This window comes from Salvelinus fontinalis, chromosome 35, assembly GCF_029448725.1.
Source record: "Salvelinus fontinalis isolate EN_2023a chromosome 35, ASM2944872v1, whole genome shotgun sequence".
NCBI classification, from domain to species: Eukaryota; Metazoa; Chordata; class Actinopteri; order Salmoniformes; family Salmonidae; genus Salvelinus; species Salvelinus fontinalis.
Genome location: NC_074699.1, coordinates 15,603,257 through 15,625,820, shown reverse-complemented (window position 1 = coordinate 15,625,820; position 22,564 = coordinate 15,603,257).

The window sequence follows — 22,564 nt, the reverse complement described above, 5'->3', positions numbered from 1 at the left end:
ATAAAAGTCACCCAGTAAAATGCTACTTGAGGAAAAGTATAAAGTATTTGGTTTTAAATATACTTAAGTACCAAAAGTAAAAGTATAAATAATTTAGAATTCCTTATATTAAGCAAACCAGATGGCATCATTTGATTGTTTTTGTGGTTAAAGCATTGGGCCAGTAACCGAAAGGTTGCTGGATCAAATCCCTGAGCTGACAAGGTAAAATCTCTGTCATTCTGCCCCTGAACAAGGCAGTTAACCCACTGTTCCCCAGTAAATAAAAATGTGTTCTTAACTGACTTGCCTAATTACATACTTATTTATTTATTATTATTTTTAATACAAGCATGTGTGTTTAGTGAGTCTGCCAGATCAGAGGCAGTAGGATTGGCTAGGGATGTTCTCTTGATAAGTCCATAAACATTCAAAATGTAACAAGTACTTTTGGGTATCAAGGGAAATGTATGGAGTAAAAAGTACATTATTTTCTTAAGGAATGTAGTGAAGTAAAAGTTGTCAAAAATATGAATAGTAAAGTACAGATACCCCCCCCCCCCCCCAAAAAAAAACTACTTAAGTAGTACTTTAATGTGCCTGATGGGTATCCCACGAAGCAAGCTAGATCTACTCAGGGTTTTCTAAAGCTAACCAGCTTCAGTTAGCTTCACATTCCAGCTCAGGCTTCATCAGTACTATGATGGTGGATATTGCTCATCCACCTGCCACTAACTCTAGCAGGCTTGTAACTGCACATGCATGTCGCAAATGGCTAGTCAAACGACAAACTCTTCATTGAGACAATGCTGAAACATAAATCCATGCACTAGTCAGTGCCACAGTTTCATTTGTGCCAAAATAAAAGTTGTTTTGCAAATTCAACATGAGATGATATAAAATAGGCTTTTAGAATTGCCTTTTATTTTATTACTTATCGTTAATGCCGACTTCGGTGTGCTTTGTTGTGCTTATCAATGCACAACCACCAGCACATTTTTTTCCACTTCTATCGATAAAATAATTCTATTAAGTCATACTGTGTGTGACATTACACGTTTTTAACACACCAAAAAAACACTTAATTAATCAAATATTTAATCAGTTAGCCGTTAGTTAGCCTGCTCCGGAGCAAGTTAGTTCTGAAGGATTCATAGCCATAGAAATGTACCTTGGCTAACAGTGAGCTACTTTCGTACGACCGGTTATCCTGAGTTGAACTCAGAGTTGACCAAAGTTAGCTCGCTTACTCCTTAAAACTGCTTCGTAGGATACCCCTCTGGTATTGTTTGCGGTGTTTTGAATGATTTCATGTCAATGCTAATATGTCAAAAAAATTGCGAGCTAGCTAACCAACAACTGTAAAGATGCATTTGAGGGACAGAAAGTGCTCATTGTGCAAATGTATTTATGTTTTCAATAAACATTTGGAGACTAAATATACACTGAACAAAAATATAAATGCAACATGCAACAATTTCAAATATTTTACTGAGGTACAGTTTATATAAGAAAATCAATCAATTGAAATAAATTCATAAAATCTATGGATTTCACATGACTGGGAATACAGTTATGCATCTGTTGGTCACAGATACCTTAAAAAAAGGTAGGGACGTGGATCAGAAAATCAGTCAGTATCTGGTGTGACCATCATTTGCCTCAAGCCGTGTGACACATCTCCTTCTCATAGAGTTGATAAGGTTGTTGATTGTGGAATGTTGTCCCACTCCTCTTCAATGGCTGTGCAAAGTGGCTGAATATTTGTGGGAACTGGAACACACTGTCGTACACATTGACCCAGAGCATCCCAAACATGCTCAATGGGTGACAAGTCTGGTCAGTATGCAGACCATGGAAGAACTGGGAGATTTTCAGCTTCCAGGAATTGTTTACAGATCTTTGCGACATGGGGCAGTGCATTATCTTGCTGAAACATGAGGTGATGAATGGCACGACAATGGGCCTCAGGATCTCATCATGGTATCACTGTGCATTGAAATTGCCATCGATAAAATGCAATTGTGTTTGTTGTCCTTAGCTTATGCCTGCCCATACCATAACCCCACCACCACCATGGGGCACTCTGTTCACAACGTTGACATCAGCAAACCGCTCGCCCACACAACGCCATACACGTTGTCTGCCATCTGCCTGGTACAGTTGAAACTGGGATTCATCTGTGAAGAGCACACTTCTCCAGCGTGCCAGTGGCCATCGAAAGTGAGCATTTGCCCACGGAAGTCGGTTAGGTCAAGGCCCTGACCAGAACTGCAGTCAGGTCAAGGCCCTGGTGAGAACGACAAGCATGCAGATGAGCTTCCCTGAGATGGTTTCTGACAGTTTGTGCAGAAATTATTCGTTTGTGCAAACACACAGTTTCATCAGCTGTCTGTGGGGTTGGTTTCAGACGATCCCGCAGGTGAAGACATCGGCTGTGGAGGTCCTGGGCTAGTGTGCTTACACGTGGTCTGCGGTTGAGAGGCCGGTTGGACGTACTGCCAAATTCTCTAAAATGACATTGGAGGCAGCTTATGGTAGAGAAATGAACAATTCCCTGGCAACAGCTCTGGTGGACATTCCTGCAGTCAGCATGCCAATTGCACACTCCGCCAAAACTTGAGACATCTATGGAATTGTGTTGTGTGACAAAACTGCACATTTTAGAGTAGCCTTTTATTGTCCCCACCACAAGGTGTGTAATGATGTTCATGCTGTTTAATCAGCTTCCTGATATGCCACACCTGTCAGGTGGATGGATTATCTTGACAAAGGAGAAATGCACACTAACAGGGATGTAAACAAATGTGTGCACAAAATTTGAGAGAAATAAGCTGCGTTGCTGCATATCCCAAAACAAATAGCTGCCTAATGAGAGGATTACAGGTTGTCAATCACTTAACATAACGCCCACCTGACCACCATCTCCCAGCCACTGCCTCCTCCCACTTCTCTTTGCCTTTGATGATTGCTCTACGTTGATACTTGTCAAGCCCACACTTTTTGTGCATATGGAACATTTCTGCGATCTTTTATTTCAGCTCATGAAACTTGGGACCAACACTTTACATGTTGCGTTTATATTTTTGTTCAGTGTAGTTAACATGTTGTGAATAATCTCTCCATAGTTGTGCACGTGTCGGTTATCTTGCTAAACTACCAACCCATCTATAATACAGCCTGCCCGTCAGCTCTGAGCTGTCCGCATGGTCCTAAAGCCAGCCGATTAAACTGCATTTGCATTTTAATCTGGATTGGAAGGAGTTTAGTTTTAATTGTTGGTGTTGAACTGGGGTATACTCTACCATACCCAATTGACTTCTATAACAACTCAATGTGTTAGTTGCACACAGTGAGCCTATTGTATTGGCTAAGCCTATTTTATGTTGCATGTAAACTAAAGGTATATTATTTTAAAAGTTGTACAAAGGTCAGTCTACTAAATGATCCCTGTACTTATTAAAGTGAGAACTCTATATAATCAATTGCAATTCAGATACAACTCAGTTAGGAAGGACGCCTGTATCTTTGTAGTGACTGGGTGTATTGATACACCATCCAAAACCAAATGAATAACTTCACAGCGCTCAAAGGGATATTCAGCATCTGCTTTTTTAAATGTTTACACATTTACCAATCGGTGCCATTCTTTGCGAGACATTGAAAAACCTTTGGTCTTTGTGGTTGAATCTGTACTTGAAATTCACTACTTGATTGAGGGTCCCTACAGCTTATTGTATGTGTGGGGTACAGAGATGGGGTAGTCATTCAAAAATAATGTTAGCCACTATTATTGAACACAGAATGAGTCCATGTGATTTGTTAAGAACATTTTTACTCCTGAACTTATTTAGACTTGCCATAATTAAGGGGTTGAATACTTATTGACGCAATACATTTCAGCTTTTATTTTTTTATTTTATTTTTTTATTCTACAAACAAAATTCCACTTTGACATTATGTGGTATTGTGTGTAGATCAGTAACACGACATATCAATTTAATCCATTATAAATTCAGGCTGTAACACAATAAAATGTGGAAAAAGTAAAGGGGTGTGAATACATTTTACTACCACATAAATACACAGGTATTTGAGACACTTATTGTACAATGGGACCCATCATTGGCAAGTTTTGGATTCATAAATGATAATGACATCCATAAGCAAATCTAGTTAATTCCTTCTGCAGCTGCAGCACACACTACCACTCCTTCCGTTCTTTGTTAGCGTGATCTCACACTGGTTGACATGCATACTTCATTTTCACATGTCAGAGCTTTGTGGTAGATTATGGCATGGCCCTTCTGTTGGTTTAATGCTTCACGAGCACTAGGAATTCACTCCTTTATCATTCTATGTGATAGCAAAGCTACAATTATGTGCCTCTCCCCTTCTGAAAGAAAGCTATGCCATTTTTATAGCCGTAGCAGTGAGATGATCTGTAGTCTGTTGAAAGAGTTCTGCTTTATTAGTAACATTCAATACGAGTGCAGTTCTGTGTTAGTGGAGGGTGGGTGGTATTATCTACTGTATATAGCTAGTACTGTGTGTTGTATTGTGTTTATGTTAATATATGAAGTATATGTGTGTTTTAAAGAGTACATGCTCACTGTCTGAATGGACCTCAGTTATTTATCAGAGAGGGAGAGAGAGAGAGAACACAGAGCGATTCTCTAGGAATTAGAATGCTGCTCTATAGTTGAGGGTGGCCTGGCTGTGTGTCCCTGGGCCCTGCTCCTGTTGCAACTCCCTCCCACAGGTGTGCAGTAAATCAGCTGTAGGCCGGGTGACGAATGCTGGTGTCTTGCCTCCAACCTGTGTTGCTGCATATCCCAAAACAAATAGCTGCCTAATGAGAGGATTACAGGTTGTCAATCACTTAACATAATGTCCACCTGACCACCTCCCACCATCTCCCAGCCACTGCCTCCTCCCACTTCTCTTTGTCTTTAAGGATTTCTCCATGTTGACACTCGTCAACCCCCCCCACTGTCTCCACTCCGCCATGGACTCAGATGCATTGAGTTCACTTTCTTTCCTCAGCGGGTGTCACCCTATGCTAATACAGGGGCATCCCTTCAAATGTCCTTGACCTATAGAGGTTAACGACCTAAGGGCGGGGCAACATTTTCAGTATCGCCTATGGATGGTGAAATGTGCTTCGGTAAACTTCTGCAAAAGTTTGCTGGTCATGAAGTTTCAGTTTTAGTAATGTGGTTTAAAGTGTAGCAGTGTGTGTCTATTGTACATTACCGAGCGAGATTCCTGCCCAGTTGATAATTGCACACATATTGAGCTGTGAAAATGGAAGACTTTACACTAATAGGCTACTGTTAGTTAAAGGCTCTGAATTGTGAATACGTGAATTAGTGTAGATGGTTTATTTCCATTGATGGATCAACTATCTGTGCCTTACTCTTTAGTGAGTAATAGTTTAGTATGGGGACCTGGTACTACGGAGTTCAGAACCAGCTGGTCCATGGAAGTCCAGGCCGCTCCTTCATTAGAGGGGCTGGTCCTATGTTGCGACATCGCGGAAAGTATAAATCGGGGCCCTTGGAAACAGACCACCTCAGGGACCCCCTGATGCCACAATAAATCACAGACCTATAATGGAAAGCCAACTACACAAGGAGTGCTAAAGTACTGTGTAACAGGTATCAAAGATTAATGGGCAGCATTCTCAGTCTATGGGCTATGGCAGTGCCCGACCCCACGACCCCTGCTGTAAATCAAAAGAACAGCTCTGAAGTCTGCACAAAAACAAAACCTGAATGGGGAATCTGAATATCTTCCACATAGCACTGTTAATAAGTGAAAGCTCAATTTAAAGAGGTCATAAAAAATCATTTGTCATAAATTGGGTCTGGTTAGGAGAACTTTTGCTACCATCATTATAAACTAAACACAAGTTTTGTATGTTGATGGTGATCTGGTTTGGCTGCCACAGAGCTAAGCCACCATGTTTAGTTAAGTACTTGTTAGATATTACTGTACTGTTGGAGCTAGGAACACAAGCATTTCGCTACACCCGCAATAACATCTGCTAAATATGTGTATGCGATCAATAACATTTGATTTGATTTGTACATCCATCTCTCTTTCTTTCTCACTCTCTACTCCACTGTTTTTTCACTTACACATAATGTATTAACATACATGGCCCCTCAATTATTGAAATAACATTTATTCAACACAAATGACATCATCACTTTTGTATGCAATTAGACAATGAAACTCACAAGATTGATCCTCATCTTGAGGGGCCCAACACTCCCCCACACCACTGTCTCTGTGATCCATCTCCACCACTCCCAAAGACACTCTCTCCTCAAAGCCACCTTTTATTTGGCTTATGGTGATCAAGATTAATTTGGTGCCAAATGAAGTCAAAAGAATTCCCAACTCACTGCCAGTGGAGGCCAAACCTAAGCAGGCCCCTTTCTTTCTGCAGAGATTAATGGAGATGTGCCAGATTTCTCTCTCTCTCTCTCTCTCTCTCTCTGTCTCTCTCTCTGTCTCTCTCTCTGTCTCTCTCTCTGTCTCTCTCTCTCTCTCTCTCTCTCTCTCTCTCTCTCTCTCTCTCTCTCTCTCTCTCTCTCTCTCTCTCTCTCTCTCTCTCTCTCTCTCTCTCTCTCTCTCTCTCTCTCTCTCTCTGTCTCTCTGTCTCTCTGTCTCTCTGTCTCTCTGTCTCTCTGTCTCTCTGTTTGTTTGTGTAAGGAGGCCCATAGCCCTTGTCAGGTCAGATGTTTCCCATCCATATCTCTACAACTCAAAGACAAAAAGAGTAAAACTCAAATGTTTGGTTAGACATCAAACTCACTGAGTAGGTGGGACAACTGGCTTTGCCTGGATTTATCTGACTGACCAATAATAGTACATGGATTACTGATGGGACTACCATAGTAAGAATTACAGTTCTGCAAAGTGCTGTTTCTCAGAAGTGTGGTTGCTTGAATGGTTCAATGAGTTTTGAGATGCTCTGACTCCATGCATCAGACTGAGAAAGACAGGAATCTCTGTTCTCGACCAGGGGCTCTGGCAAAAAGGCCACAGGGAACACATTTGATAGTCAGTAGGTCCATTCATACAGAGCATGGTTGACACCAGAAGTATCTCCGCGTTCAAGGGTCAGAGGAAGCCTGCGTGCCTGACATTTATGTTGGCCATCTCACGTGGTCAACTCGTGCTGATTTAAAACTATAATGTACACTGTAAAGGGGTTGTATTGAATTTGACAGTAACTTACAGGCAGCTCATTGGCAAGTAAGTTACTGTATTTCATATGTCAGTACACCTACTGTAATCTAAATACAGTATCAATGCAAGTACTGTGTAATGACACACAGTACACTTCTGTAGAATTGACTGTATTATACTGTAAAAAGGTCAATGCTACTGTAATCGTAATGAATGTGTGAATAAATGGATGAATGAAATTCATTGTGGGGAGGTGGGTTTGTATTTCACACTATTTTACTGTAATTACATGGGATTGGTGCAAGCAGGTTGGCTGCTTGGTAATGTGTTTACACATACAGCACATCAATGAATATTTGGTGTTTTATATCACTTGCACTTCTAGAATAGCCTGACGACTTACACTAAATTCTTCCTGCTCCTCTGTCGTTCGCTATATACTTTAGTCTGAGACTGCAATCATTGAAGTCATTTGTGGTGAGAAGGGGCACGAGGGGTGTTGTACAAAACAAAGTCATCAGCGATTGAATTGTCTCTAACCAGAGTATCAAAGCAAATGACTGATTTCCAAACTGCTGCCTTACCCACGTAAGTTCTGGCTCTGGCCCAACCCATCGGTTTCTGGACCAATCAGATGGTCCCAATGTCTTCACATTTTGTGAAGGGTCGGGGAGATACTCAGCTCCAGACTCAATTCAAACGTGAGTTGGTTTCTGGGTGTGGTTAAATCTGGGTGTCTCTTGTGTGTGTTTGTTGTGTGTGTTTGCAGGTGGGAAGAGTTAACCAAATTATTTCGCCAAATAGCTTCAGCCAGCTGGTGTTTTACCGTGGCAAAATTGATTTGCCTTTGGATAGCCTATCTCTGGGGATAGTTAGGGACCGTCAATAAATTACACAATGTAAATTGGGCAATGTTTTCATGTTGCACATCTTTTAGTTGGCTCATTAAATGCTTTCAATATTTGTAGATTAATTTCTACAATGTGTAGTTGGTTTGAGGTTTTTAAAATATTGTCCCATGTACATTGTGTAATTTACTGATGGTCCCTAACTAACCCCATAGGGATATCGAATGTCAAACCAAATTGACCATCGGCATTATGCAGCAGCTCTCCGAATTGAAGATTACTTGAGTGCTCCCAGGTGTGGGGACGATTAAAATAAATAAATATACTTTTATGGTATCCTTCATTCCTAGACATACTATTTTTTTTATCTATCACCGCACAAATCTCCGCTTTGGACGAGACTGACTTTATGACAAAAATTATTCTATTTGCACTTTGTAGTCAATTTTGATTGACTCATATCAATACTGCATAGGCTATTTTGAAAACAATATTTTTTTTTAGGGGCAGTTGAGCTTTAATGGTTTTAGACTTGCTGCCACTCAAATCTGTCCCCTATACATTTTAAATTGATGGGGCACTACTTCCCCATACCAACTAACTACTATAGCACTCTCACTAACGGATGCAACATATTTAGCATCTTACAAGGCACACCTCAAAATATGTTAATGAGCCAGAAACAACAATACCATGTAACCACTAGTGGTCAAAAGGTTTTTGCCACTCCAAAAAGATGGTACGGTACTGTATTCTGTGGGATGGAATTATAGTACCATTCGAAATACAGCAATTCTTTCCCTGCCAACAAAATATGTTTCACAGTATTTTACTGTTGATAATACCCAGCATTACCATGTTTAAATTACAGTTTTCCATTACAGTGTGTTACGTAAGTGGTGAAATGGATAGAGAGTGTGTTGTGATAGAACTGTGTGTGATTTTGAACTGCAAAACTAGAAATATGCCTTTAAATAGTGTGTATCTACCTTGATCGTCTCACTCAGGATTTAGCAGATTGCATTTTTTATGATCTTGTCTCATATTGTTGGAACTTGCCTTTAAATTAAGGGTCTGGAGTGGGTAGGTCGCTCATTCAAGTTCTTGTTAAGTGAGTCATGAAATTGGCCTCAAACTCAAAAAATCTGTTAGTGACATTTTGATGAATAAATGCCGCTACTGTCAGTACAGCTTTGTGTCATATCTGTCAATTTAACAAACAATAGTGTCCTCCCACATTATGGGTGTACCGGTGCAAAAACACTATCATTAGAAGATTTACTCACACTCTTCAGTGAAACTTCAGTTACTGGAAGCACATTTGGCATTCTTAAATTGTAATGACTTTGCATAGACCAATTAATGAAATTTGAGTGATTATGTCAGCTGATTTAAATGTAATAACTTTATATTTATGTTTATCTGTCACAACAACCGTCTATTGCTTTACAAATCACAGGAATATAATTTGTCTCTGACAACTCTACCTAAATTGTTTTTACTTGTTTTATGTAAGATGACTGCAACCTATCATTATTGAAATGTAATAGGATCATTTCATCAAATTTGACAAGTTTCTGTTGATAACTGACTACTGATTAATGTCCTGAAATAACTTTAAAGGGGCAATCAGCAATTGGTACATACACTTTTAGACTTTAAAATGTTTGATTCTCTAGGAATATAACTTATAAATGCCTCATGAGATTAATTCAACTGTCATACTCCATAACCCAAAATATCAACTTTTACTCCATTGTTTGAAAACAATGTATAGCCTCAAAACATGGTTAAAACTATAATGGTGATATCAGTGATGGTCAGTCCTTGCACCCATAGCTCTGTCTATGAATTTAAGAATGGTTACATTTCTCCTGCCCCATCCCTCAGCTGTTTACCAAAACAGTGACCAGTTGTTACATAAAACATCCTCCATTCAGGCTGCAAAGACGTCTGTTTCCTCCTTAACTCAAGTTAATGGCCCGCCGGACTAAAAAAAACAGGGAAAATATGCATACTGTCTTAATAAAACGCAGTCACCACCATGCTAGAGTGACTAATGCTACTTCCTGATGTTGCGCACCACATTCAGCCAGGGGTAAAAAACAGACTGGTGTAACCTGATTGGCTGAACACGGTGTGCAACATCAAAATGGGGGTGTGCAACATCAAAATGGGGGTGGACAAACATCAAGACAGTACAACATTTTCATAATTTTTTTTCAGGCTAGCTGGCTATTAAATCAAAATTAAGGAGGAAACTGACACCTTAGCAGCCTAAATAGAAGATGTTTTATGTATGAACCGGTCGCTGGGGAACACCAGTGTATTACCGGCTGTGCCACTTAAAGATGCAAAATTTCCTGATTGTTAAAATTCTAATAGTTCGCCTAATTTCAGTTTATGTGCCAAATCAACAAGCAGTCACTGTGTAGAGAATCATTGTAAAAATACTGTATTTTCAGCTCTTTGAAGCAGCTGTACGAAAGTAAAAGATGCAAAATCGAAACTCAAGAAGCATAGAAATAGATTAGATAGAACTAGCTTCTTAGACTTGCCTTCAATGCGAATGACAGGTCTGTAATACACGTCCAAAAAGTTAGATATTGTAGCTTTAATGCAGGATGTCAATAGCAATGACAAATCTGGTGGAAGCAGGGCTACGATTTCCCTAATAATCGTGTTTACATGGACATGTCTGAAATCAAGCTACCTGATGGGACTTTGATAAGTGAAGAAAATCGAAAATCAATATAAACATTCTACCATAGCGACCATATACATTTTGTTTGAGTTCGAACATATAAAGTTTGTATGCGAAAACTGTTTCTAAGATGCATACTTTCAATTTTTTCAGAATTCACTTCACTCGCGCAAAAGAGGGAGTCTTGGTCTGCTGGTGCTAGCACGTGCACAGCTTAAATACATCGCTGGAACTCCGATTAAGCTATTTACATGTCCCAATAATTCAAAATATTGCTCAGAAAAACAGCTGTTTTAACCAGCGTATGCTTACTTCTTAATGACCTTACGCCGATTAAGATAAGTAGAGTAAGGTTTTCACATTACTAATGCCACACTCGGCCTACTGCCATAGTCAGTTTAATATTGTTAGTATGCATGCAAATGTACTCCTTGATAGGTATATTGACAGTTGGTTTGAATATTGAGGATGGGGGAGGCATTCTCTCCAGCTTTGATGTCCTGATTCCTCTTCTTATCCTGGATATGTGCTCCAAAAAGGGAGAAGGCCTTGCAACAAGAGACACATAGTCTGTGAGAGCTTTTCTTTTAACCCATCCGCAAGCCCAAAAAAGGATAACGAAAAAAGAGTGAAAAGATTTCCCACTGAAAGAAGCCCCTTTCTCAACTCTAGGCAGCTCCACAATGCTCCCTGAAAAGATGGATTGAGTGATTGTCCTGTTTAGTGATCCGCAAACTGGGAGAGGTGGGGGTCCAGTCTGGAGGGCACGCCTGCACCGTGCCTGACCTGACACCACTGGCTTGGGTGCGTGGTTGGGGGCCATGTCCGGCCAAGGGCAGCAATGAGAGGAAAGGTCCCCTGAACAATGGAGGCCCTTGGGAGAGAGACCTCGTCCCTGCTATGTGGGGGCCTACAGAGCCTTGGAACATGGGGGACTCCAGACAAGGAATGGGATGAGCATAATGAAGGTAAAACTTCTACTTATATGGCCCATATCTGCTATGGAAGAAAGTTGGAGCCTGTGCTATGATTTCAGGGCACAAAGGATTGCAAAAGTTAATGGACCCCCAAAGTCATTCATGAGCGTGCATGTACGTGCACACATATACATACTGTGCACATCACACAGTCATAGTTTTTGGTTTGGACGGAAATAAACACATCCAACAATCTGTAGTCAGTTGGTTGCTCTTTTGACAATTATGTGTCAATAAGCCCCCATCCTGACAGCCATTCGTAAAGTCCATGGTGCTGATGGCAGGATTGTCTTCTGAAGCTTCTGGTGGCTTAAGGAGGATCCCAGATCCTTTCTGTCTGATGGTCTCAGAGCTGTAAGACTGACGCTCATTTGCTTCTGAATAACTCTCCTTTCTTCCCCATTCTCCTATCTTGTTATAGACAAAGCAATGCATACTGGGGGTGGGGTGGGTAGGGTGTGTGTGTGTGTTTGTGTGTGTAGATCGGAGGATGGGGGGATCTCTTGCTTGACTCATGAAACACATAATCATGAACACCTTTAAATATATGTGTGCTATTTATCCTTAAACAAATACTTACAATATCTCTATCTAAGAGCACCATTTACGTCCCTTAAAAGTAATTTGCATAGACCTTGAACATTGAGAATGGAAAGTAGTAGAGTAATTATAGAAAGGGTTAAATATGGATCCAGAATTGGTCATTTGCCTCAGGGAAAGTTTTTATATTGACCAGGATCCCTCTCACTTGAAATACAACACCTCCCTCAGGGGTCCGTGCTTAGTCCCCTCCTGTATTCCCTATTCACCCACGACTGCGTGGCCACACACGACTCCAATACCATCATCAAGTTTGTTGACGACACGATGGTGGTAGGCCTGATCACCGACAGCAATGAGACAGCCTACAGGAAGGAGCTCAGAGACCTGGCAGTGTGGTGCCAGGACAACAACGTCAGTAAGACTAAGGAGCTGATCGTGGAACACAGGAGAAAGAGGGGAGAGCACGCCTCCATTCACATCAACGGTGCTGTTGTGGAGCGGGTCGAGAGCTTCAAGTACCTTGGCGTCCACATCACTAAGGACTTAACATGGTCCACAAATACCCGCACAGTCATTACGAGGGCACAACAGCTCCTCTTCCCCTTCAGGAGGCTGAAAAGATTTGGCATGGGCCCTCAGATCCTCAAAAAGTTCTACAGGTGCACCATCAAGAGCATCTTGACTGGCTGCATCACCGCTTGGTTTGGAAAATGTACCGCCCTAGACCGCAAAGAGCTACAAAGGTTGGCTACGAGACAGCTTCTACCCCCAAGCCATAAGACTGCTAAATAGCCATAAGACTGCTAAATAAAGTTAACTAAATGGTTACCCACACTATCTGCATTGACCCTATCTTGCACTGACTCCATGAACACTCACAAGACTGTATTTACACACGTTATACAGTTGAAGTCGGAAGTTTACATACACCTTAGCCAAATACATTTAAACTTAGTTTTTCACAATTCCTGACATTTAATCAGAGTAAAAATTCCCTGTCTTAGGTCAGTTAGGATCACCACTTTATTTTAAGAATGTGAAATGTCAGAATAATAGTAGAGAGAATGATTTATTTCAGCTTTTATTTCTTTCATCACATTCCCAGTGGGTCAGAAGTTTACATACACTCAATTAGTATTTGGTAGCATTGCCTTTAAATTGCTTAGCTTGGATCAAACGTTTCAGGTAGCCTTCCATAAGCTTCCCACAATAAGTTGGGTGAATTTTGGCCCATTCCTCCTGACAGAGCTGGTGTAACTGAGTCAGGTTTGTAGGCCTCTTTGCTCACACACACTTTTTCAGTTCTGCCCACAAAGTTTCTATAGGATGGAGGTCAGGGCTTTGTGATGGCCACTCCAATACCTTGACTTAGTTGTCCTTAGCCACAACTTTGGAAGTATGCTTGGGGTCATTGTCCATTTGGAAGACCCATTTGCGACCAAGCTTTAACTTCTTGACTGATTTCTTGAGATGTTGCTTCAATATATCCACATCATTTTCCATCCTCATGATGCATCTATTTTGTGAAGTGCACCAGTCCCTCCTTCTTAATTCATTTTTACTCTTATTATTATATATTCTGATGCCTTTTACTCTGCCTTTATGTACATACTGTATCAACCTCAAATACCTCATACCGCTGCACATTTAGCTGGTACCCCCTGTATATAGCTTCATTCTTGTGTATTTTATTCCATTGTGATTCAACTGGAAGCTAAATCGGATTTCACCTTTTGGATCAGGAAACTCCATGAGCAAAACCAGGAAGAAAATAGGGAAGCATGTTCGTTCAGGGATTCTTTGGAACTTTCATGAAAATGTTGGTCTGGATGTGACACGTTCCACATTTTTTATTTGCATAACTTTGAATTACTTTTGCATTGGCTGTCTAAAGCATAGCAAAGTGCCTTTTCGAATTGATATGTGACTCTGGTCAATGAGAATTGTTTGAATTGTTGAAATGTACAGAAAAGTACTTGGAATCCCTCTATTATACCATCATTTCATCAAAAATTTCTTCAGCATATTGTGTTTTTTGATGCATAAGTACTGCATAATCATGTGTAGGCAATGTGGTCTAACATTGAAGAGTGAATGGGGTTTAAAATGAGTCTGTGTATAAATAATTTAACTGGGGAATTGTATACAGTAATCTCAAGCATGTGCAGTACTTTTAACCTGAGGGATTGGATAACTGTAGATAAAAAGCTAAAACATGTTTTAGTGTACATGAGTAATCAACAATGCTTTTAGTATGCTATTTATATCACTGTCAACACTGTTATGAAATATGATGATGAATAGTTGGAAATAGAAGGAATAAGAGAATGCAGTCAACATTATACTTCAGTACTTCAGAAAGTATTCAGACACCTTTTTCCACATTTTGTTACCTTACAGCCTTATTCTAAAATGGATTCAATAGTTTTTCCCCCTCATCAATCTACACACAAAACCCCATACTGACAAAGGAAAAACAGGTTTCTAAAAACACCCTGAAATAATGAATTTACGTAAGTATTCAGACCCTTTTCTCAGTCATTTGTTGAAGTGCCTTTGGCAGTGATTACAGCATTGAGTTTTCTTGGGTGTGACGCTACAAGCTTGGCACACCTGTATTTAGGGTGTTTCTCCCATTCTTCTCTGCAAATCCTCTCAAGCTCTGTCAGGTTGGATGGGGAGCATTGCTGCACAGCTATTTTCAGGTCTCTCCAGAGATGTTTGATCGGGTTCAAGTCCGGGCTCTGGCTGTGCCACTCAGGGACATCCAATGGTACAGACATTTTTTGTACCCTTCATCAGATCTGTGCCTTGACACAATCCTGTCTCGGAGCTCTACGGACAATTCCTTCGACCCCATGGCTTGGTTTTTGCTCTGGCATGCACTGTCAACTGTGGGACCTTATACAGAGAAGTGTGTGCCTTTCCAAATCATGTCCAATCAATTGAATGTACCACAGGTGGACTCCAATCAAGTTGTAGAAGCATATCAAGGATGATCAATGGAAACAGGTTGCACCTGAGCTCAGTTTCGAGTCTCATAGAAAAGGCTCTGAATACTTATGTAAATAAGGTATTTCTGTTTTTCATATTTACTAAATTAGCAAGCATTTCTAAAAACCTGTTTTCTCTTTGTCATTATGGGTATCGTGTGTAGATTGAGGAGGAATGTTTTTATTTAATCCATTTTAGAATAAGGCTATAACGTAACAAAATGTGGAAAAAGTCAAGGGGTCTGAATACTTTCCGAAAGCACTGTAATTGTTATTATGGTTTAAGTGGTAGGTTAATTAGTGTGTTAAACATTAAAAGTTGGTCATAACAAAATACCTACAACTTAAAGAATGGGGTTCTGTCCTGGCACTAACATATTTTTTTTTATTGTCTACATTACAGGACTGAAGCTTTCAACTGTTTTGTTTTGGATAGTTAAAAAAATCCTACTTAGTTAAGAGTGAGCAACAGTTATTATGCATTGTGACTCTTACTTCCATTTTATTCTCTCTGTACACAGAGCCAAGTATTTAAAACCTGATATCACATTCCTAACAATACTTAAGGTCAGATGTCACTGTCAGAAGGACATGTTACAGCAGCACCAAATAGCTTATATGATGTGTGGGAGGAAGGGAGAGGATTCCCACCAATGTTACCCCATCAGTTAAATCACACAAAATATTGCCCGCCTGCATGCCTGCCTCTCTCTCTCTCTGTTTCTTTCTGTCTGTCTCTGTACACAATATGACATTCTTGTGCTGAGAGCCCACGCTCTTGTCCTTTTGAATGTCTTTAGGGTACCAGAACCACATCGGACAGGCTTATTATAAAGAGACGACTTGGACCCTCTCTCATCCTTTCTCTTCTCTTCCCAGTCTCTCTTCTTCTCCTTTGGGTTCGCCGCCCTGCCATTTAGGATGCTCCGTCTTCTCCTCTGTTCGCCTTGCAAAAGAGGACGTAATCCCATTGTAACTGCTGCCCGGGTCAGGGACAAAACTGAGCATAAACAAACAAAGAGAGGAGCGATGGGAGCCTATAATCAGGTTAGCCCTGTTAGTCCCGCTCTATCCGCGGGCAGCAGAAACTGCCAGGACGGCCATCCAGAACGTCATTCCCTGCTCCATCCCATTTGATGTTCTAAAATCATACTCAATGTGTACACTATAGACAGTGCTGACTAGGGTTTAGTCGCCAGTGAACTCAATTTTGTTCATAATTTCAGAATGACAACAAAAAATGTCAGAATGACAACAGTGTTTAAGGAATGTTTCTTACCAACGACGTATTGTGATGTGTGTGCATGTGTGTGTGTGTGCTGGTAGGAGGATGTCTCTGGCATTAAATCCTTATAAATATTAATTGTGCCAGCCAAGGGCCAGGGAATGTGACCTTTTGTTGGGGCTTAAACAGATCTTCCTCAAGCAGCTTACAATGCGTCCCAGTTCAAAGTGATCCGACTAGCATTTTGGAGGCCCATCGTCTCCCTCTGAAAACCCAAAGTTATCTGTACTGTAAAAGAAACTATAGAAGAAAACTTCCAAGTCTACAACATTTTTATTCTCATGGGATTGCTCAACTGAAGCAGCCATACGGCTAAGCAATAGTTCAAGTGGATTCATTTGTTATGCAGAACAATTGGTACTCCAGGCACTATAGCCAGCAGTTAAGGATGGTGGTTTGTATTACAGAGGTTCTTGAAAATGAAAAGCTTGTTTATTTATTCTTCTTTCCCGCTAGTAATAGGGCCTGTTCTCACCACCTTTTACACAGAGATTCTGGAATGTTGACAATAGAGACTTGATTGTTGAGCATTTAAATATAGAGGCATGGGGGCAATAGGTCCTTCTAATGCAATCATTGGGAGTTTAGCAATCAAGACCATTTGGCTCATCATTGAGTCTGCATACATTGGGCTGACATGCATAATGTAACACTTGCAACCAGTGGATAGTCACTTAGTGGCTGAGGCAATTAGTGTAGCTAAAAATTAGAACAATGTAAACTAGTTGACAGAGATATCTGAAGTATAATGATGCAGTGTATGGTATCAAACTAAAATTCAACACTTGAGTTTCAATTTTTTTTAAATTTATTGCAGACTTTCTTTCTTTATTCTCCTTAAGACCTGTACTGAGTCAACCAGTTAAACCCCCGTTAACCATCTTCTCCCCAACCTCCTGCCAACTTCCCCCTTCCTCCCCCATCCTGATCCTTAATAATGGGCCAGGGGACAATGAGCTCTGGCCGTCTGTTGGTTGGAACACCCATTAATTTGTGTTTCAGTAAGTGCCCCTATTGTGTTTTTCAAATTGAGGCGGTGGTGGTGGTGATGGTGCTTGTATTTGTGGGGGGTAAAAGTTCCTGAGGAGAGAGGACGAGCCCCTTTGGCTGACGTCACCCAAGCCCACGTCAAAAGGCACCACCGCAGGCACTTGAAAGCAGTGGTTGGGACAACTTTAACAGGCCGTCCTGACGGACGTTTACGACCTCCATAGCTCCAGCGGAGCAGCAGCTAAAGCCATCATGGGCTAACCGGGGCTTACCCCTCACCCGACCCTCTAAATGCAAACAAGGTTTCAGGGAGTTGAAGTGAAAAACATGGGGAGCAGAGCCATAGCGAAAATACCTGAAACGCCTCCATGTCATTCCAGCTCCATTTGATCTTTCGGCAGCCAGAAGATGTGCCATTCCCATGATCCAGTTTTCCAGGTTCTATACAGGGATCATAATGCCAAACGACAAGAGCAAGAAGGCTTAGAGACAGTCTGTTCTTGCCCAAGCCTGCAGCATGTACATTTACATTTACATTTAAGTCATTTAGCAGACGCTCTTATTCAGAGCGACTTACAAGTACATACATTCATACTTTTTTTGTACTGGCCCCCCGTGGGAATCGAACCCACAACCCTGGCGTTGCAAGCGCCATGCTCTACCAACTGAGCCACACGGGACCCGTGTCTCACACACAGCAACTTCAGTTTCATAAGGCTGGTAGCACTACATTTCTGAACAACCACAACTGACATTGTAGTGGTGCAGGAGCCCATTTATGAAATCAAAGCAAACACATTAGTAAAAAATAAAATGTATGTTTGTTTACGGGGTGCTTGTTGAGATGTGCAGAATGCCTGTGGTGTGTGAAGGTGCCCTAGGACATTTCACTCAGTCCCGATGAAGAATCTGCAGGAGAACATTAACAATGGCAGCCGCAGAACAACAGCCAAAACGGAAGGCCCATGAGCTACCATTGAGGTACCGAAAGATGAAGTATTGGCATTGAATTAACAATTCCACTGAAGCTGTTCACTTCTATCCTCGTCTGCTGCCAGTGTTCCATCAACATCTAATAATATGTATTGAATTTGAAATGTAGTTGGAGTTAAGGTTTTCCCACTGTTGGCATTGCCACACATAATTGGATTGCCACTTAGTATAGATAGGCACATTCCTGAAGGTATTCTGAATGATAACAATGATAGGAAACAATATGATCAAAAAACGTTCAATAGGGTTGGCTATAACTGCTTTTCTCATTGGTGAGCTCTATACCGCATACACTACATGACCAAAAGTATGTGGACACCTGATCCTCGAACTTCTCATTACAAAATCATGGGCATTAATATATATGGAGTTGGTCCCCCCTTTGCTGCAATAACAGCCTCCACTCTTCTGGGAAGGTTTTCCACTAGATGTTGGAACATTGCTGTGGGGACTTTCTTCCATTCAGCCACAAGAGCATTAGTGAGGTCGGGCACTGATGTTGGGCGATTAGGCCTGGCTCACAGTCGGCGTTCCAATTCTTCCCGAAGGTGTTTGATGGAATTGAGGCCAGGGCTCTATGCAGGCCAGTCAAGTTCTTCCACGCCGATCTTGACAAACCATTTCTGTATAGACCTTGCTTTGTGCACAGGGGCATTGTCAGGAAAGGGTCTTCCCCAACTGTTACCACAAAGTTAGAAGCACAGAATCATCTAGAACGTCATTGTATTCTGTAGTGTTAAGATTTCCCTTCACTGGAACTAAGGGGCCTATCCCGAAAAATAGCCCCAGACCATTATTCCACCTCCACCAAACTTTACAGTTGGCACTATGCATTGGGGCAGGGAGTGTTCTCCTGGCATCCGCCAAACCCAGATTCATACGTCGGACTGCCAGATGTTAAAGCGAGATTCATCACTCTAGAGAATGTGTTTACATTGTTCCAAAGTTTAATGGCGGCGAGCTTTACCGAAGACAGGAAATTCTTACGCGCTTCAGCACTTGCCGGTCCCGTTCTGTGAGCTTGTGTGGACTACCACTTTGCAGCTGAGCCGTTGTTGCTCCTAGACGTTTCCACTTCACAATAATAGCACTTACAGTTGACTGGGGCAGCTCAAGCAGGGCAGAAATTTTACGAACTGACTTGTTGGAAAGGTGGCATCCTATGACGGTGCCACGTTGAAAGTCACTGAGCTGTTCAGTAAGGCCATTCTACTGCCAGTGTTTGTCTCTGGAGATTGCATGGCTGTGTGCTCTATATTATACTACTGTCAGCTTATTATTGCTTTGCTTGTTGTTGCAATGTTTTATAAATCAAGCACATACATGTTTACCTCCATACACCCCGTAGCTAACATATGAACATTAAGATGTAGGCTTGTGTTACATGTAGGGCTAGGTGTTCTACATTTCTTTTGATAGAAACAAGTAGAGCCTGTTCCTTTGATATGTCCTATCTACGCCTCAGACCCCAGTCCAGGCTCATATCATAGAAAGCCATCCTATGACTAGTTCAACTCCACTGTAGAATGTGTTTGCTGGTAGCATTCCCATTTAGATAATGTCCAGACAGTCCAAAAATAACAAAGATCAGAACTCACGTTTCAACATTTCTGCATTTGTGTGTTGTTGATACAATAAAAAAGTGACATTGTGTGTTGAATGATGAATGTCAGTCTTTGTGAAGGTAGACAGCAGAGTTCGGATTTATGCCAATGACAGTACAGTATTTACCTACAGTAGCCTACTTCCCTAGCCCATTGCATTAGATTCTCAAAGGCCATGTTTCAATGAAACCAAGAAACTCCACAAAACCACCTCCTACTTCCTGAACTTTATCAAAACACTCATCTCGAAGAATGGGGGTCCCCATACACTCATGCTTTCAATTATGAAATTAGGGGCGCTTTGGTGACTGGTTTTTGCTCTACTGAAATGTCACTGCCCTGGGCCTAGGTCTGCCTCAGCTTTCCCCTGATCTCCCAAACACATACAAGGAGGTAAATGCAAAAACCGTTTGAAAACCTCTTATTGCACTCTTCGGGCGAATGTACACAACTGGCTCAATGTTCCCTCACCCATAGCCTATACCTAACCTTATGTTAAGCATTCCTCCACTGGAACTTTGCAATAAATGGCCACCAGGCACTCTATATTACTGTAGCAGTATGGTGCATGGTGGTTGCATGGGCCCCCTGATCTGATTCCCCTGAGGTCTCTGAATATGGCTACCGCAAACTACTGCCGTACCGACTGACTGGAGGGGCACATTCCCTGGGGTTCTGAACTAGATGGACACATTTTATCAGCACAACAATCACACACATACACGCACGCCCAACACACATGCATGATGCTATAAACAAAAGTAATCTAACATCATATGATATATTCGGCTGCACATGCTTTTTTTTTGTTCTCTCTCGCCGGTGCCTCTCCTCTCCACATGTGTGTTCCGAAAGAGACGAAGGACATCAACATGAATAATTTTCAAGAATGAGAGAAAAAGAAAACCATGACTTCCAAAGTCTGTGCACCTAGGCCCCCCATCTCCATAGGAACAGGTCTGTTGTTATGTTTGGCCATCACGATCAATCTTACTATATCCTGGAGGACTTGGATGAGGGGGGGTGGGCTGTGGCGGTATAGCCAGACATGTTCTACCCCCCCCCCCAAAGAGTTCAGCGCTCCAGCAGAGTTTGATGGGTATTTAATGGGGGAGGGTGCTTTTCATCTGGCCCCGAGTTTAGGGGGAACCCTTCTCGTTTTCTCATATTCCCACCCTCAGTCGCTCGCTCACAAAGCCTCTTTAAGTGGTTTCAGATTCTATACCATGTCCTGGGCACCATCTCAACATGTGCTAAGTTGGGTTGGAGGCGCAGGGGGTTGGTCTGCCCTGAGAATAGCAGGTAAATGCATAGAAAATCACAGCTTTAATGTCTGTGTGCACAGTCTGGTACCCATTATGTTGTACCCATTATCCGTTGTGATGGCTGTCCACTGAAAAGCCTCCCTTTTTCTTTTACCCCATGGCTGCATACAGCGCCTGAAATGCAGGTTCTAACACATTATTTGCATTGCTTTAGTATGCCATTTTTACACATTTCAACATACTAAGTAGACACACACGCATGCGAACACACACATGCACAAGGAGGGAAATGGCCTTAGTTTAGTTGATTTTACAGCTTCCTCAGACCTCTATCACAAACAGCAGGCAACCTTCATAATGGCAGCAAAATATGCCAAGGATCTTTATGAATGGAGTTTTACTCATGAATCATTAGGTCAGTGCCCATGAAAGCCCTTCACGTGTTGACCTAAAGTGCCACTTTGAACTCATGCCAACATCAGAGGTCTCACTTTACCTAGACAGAAAGTCACACTCCAATTAGACTAATTGGCATACCACTGACCTCCAACCTCTGATGAACTAATTAGAGCGTTATCAACTCCTCTCAATCAAGCAACAATGAAGGACATTTCCCTCACTCATTTCTCTTTGTAGACTGCAACGTATGTAAGATGACTATTATGTTGTCTCTGGTGAACTGATCTCTGATGGCAAATGAGGATGTCCGTATTAAAAAGTCACACGTGTACTACAGAGAAATATACAATGATGATTTCCTATCTTCATTTTGTATAATGGGGTAGATGGAAGACACGACCCCCGACCTTTACAAAAAGCCTCCAACACAATTATAGCATGCATGTTTGACACTCAGATCGGGTAGTACCTTGGGGCTCTGTCTAACATGACACAGTGCTATAATTACAGTTCAGGTTATTTTTCACCACCCTGACTGAGGCATGTCAGGCACTTCCTCTCCCCTCAGAGCAGAGGCAGGGGGTTCCTGTCCATCAGGTCCCCAGGAAGCAGGGGCCACCACACCACGGCCCCTGGCTAAGGTCACCTGTCATACCACCACTTCCGGCTCAACCACACGGCCCTGGAGCTGTCTGCTGCATGGGGACATATTGTACTATAGAAGAGGTGCCCCAAGTTGGCCTATCTACAGTTGAAGTCGGAAGTTTACATACACTTAGGT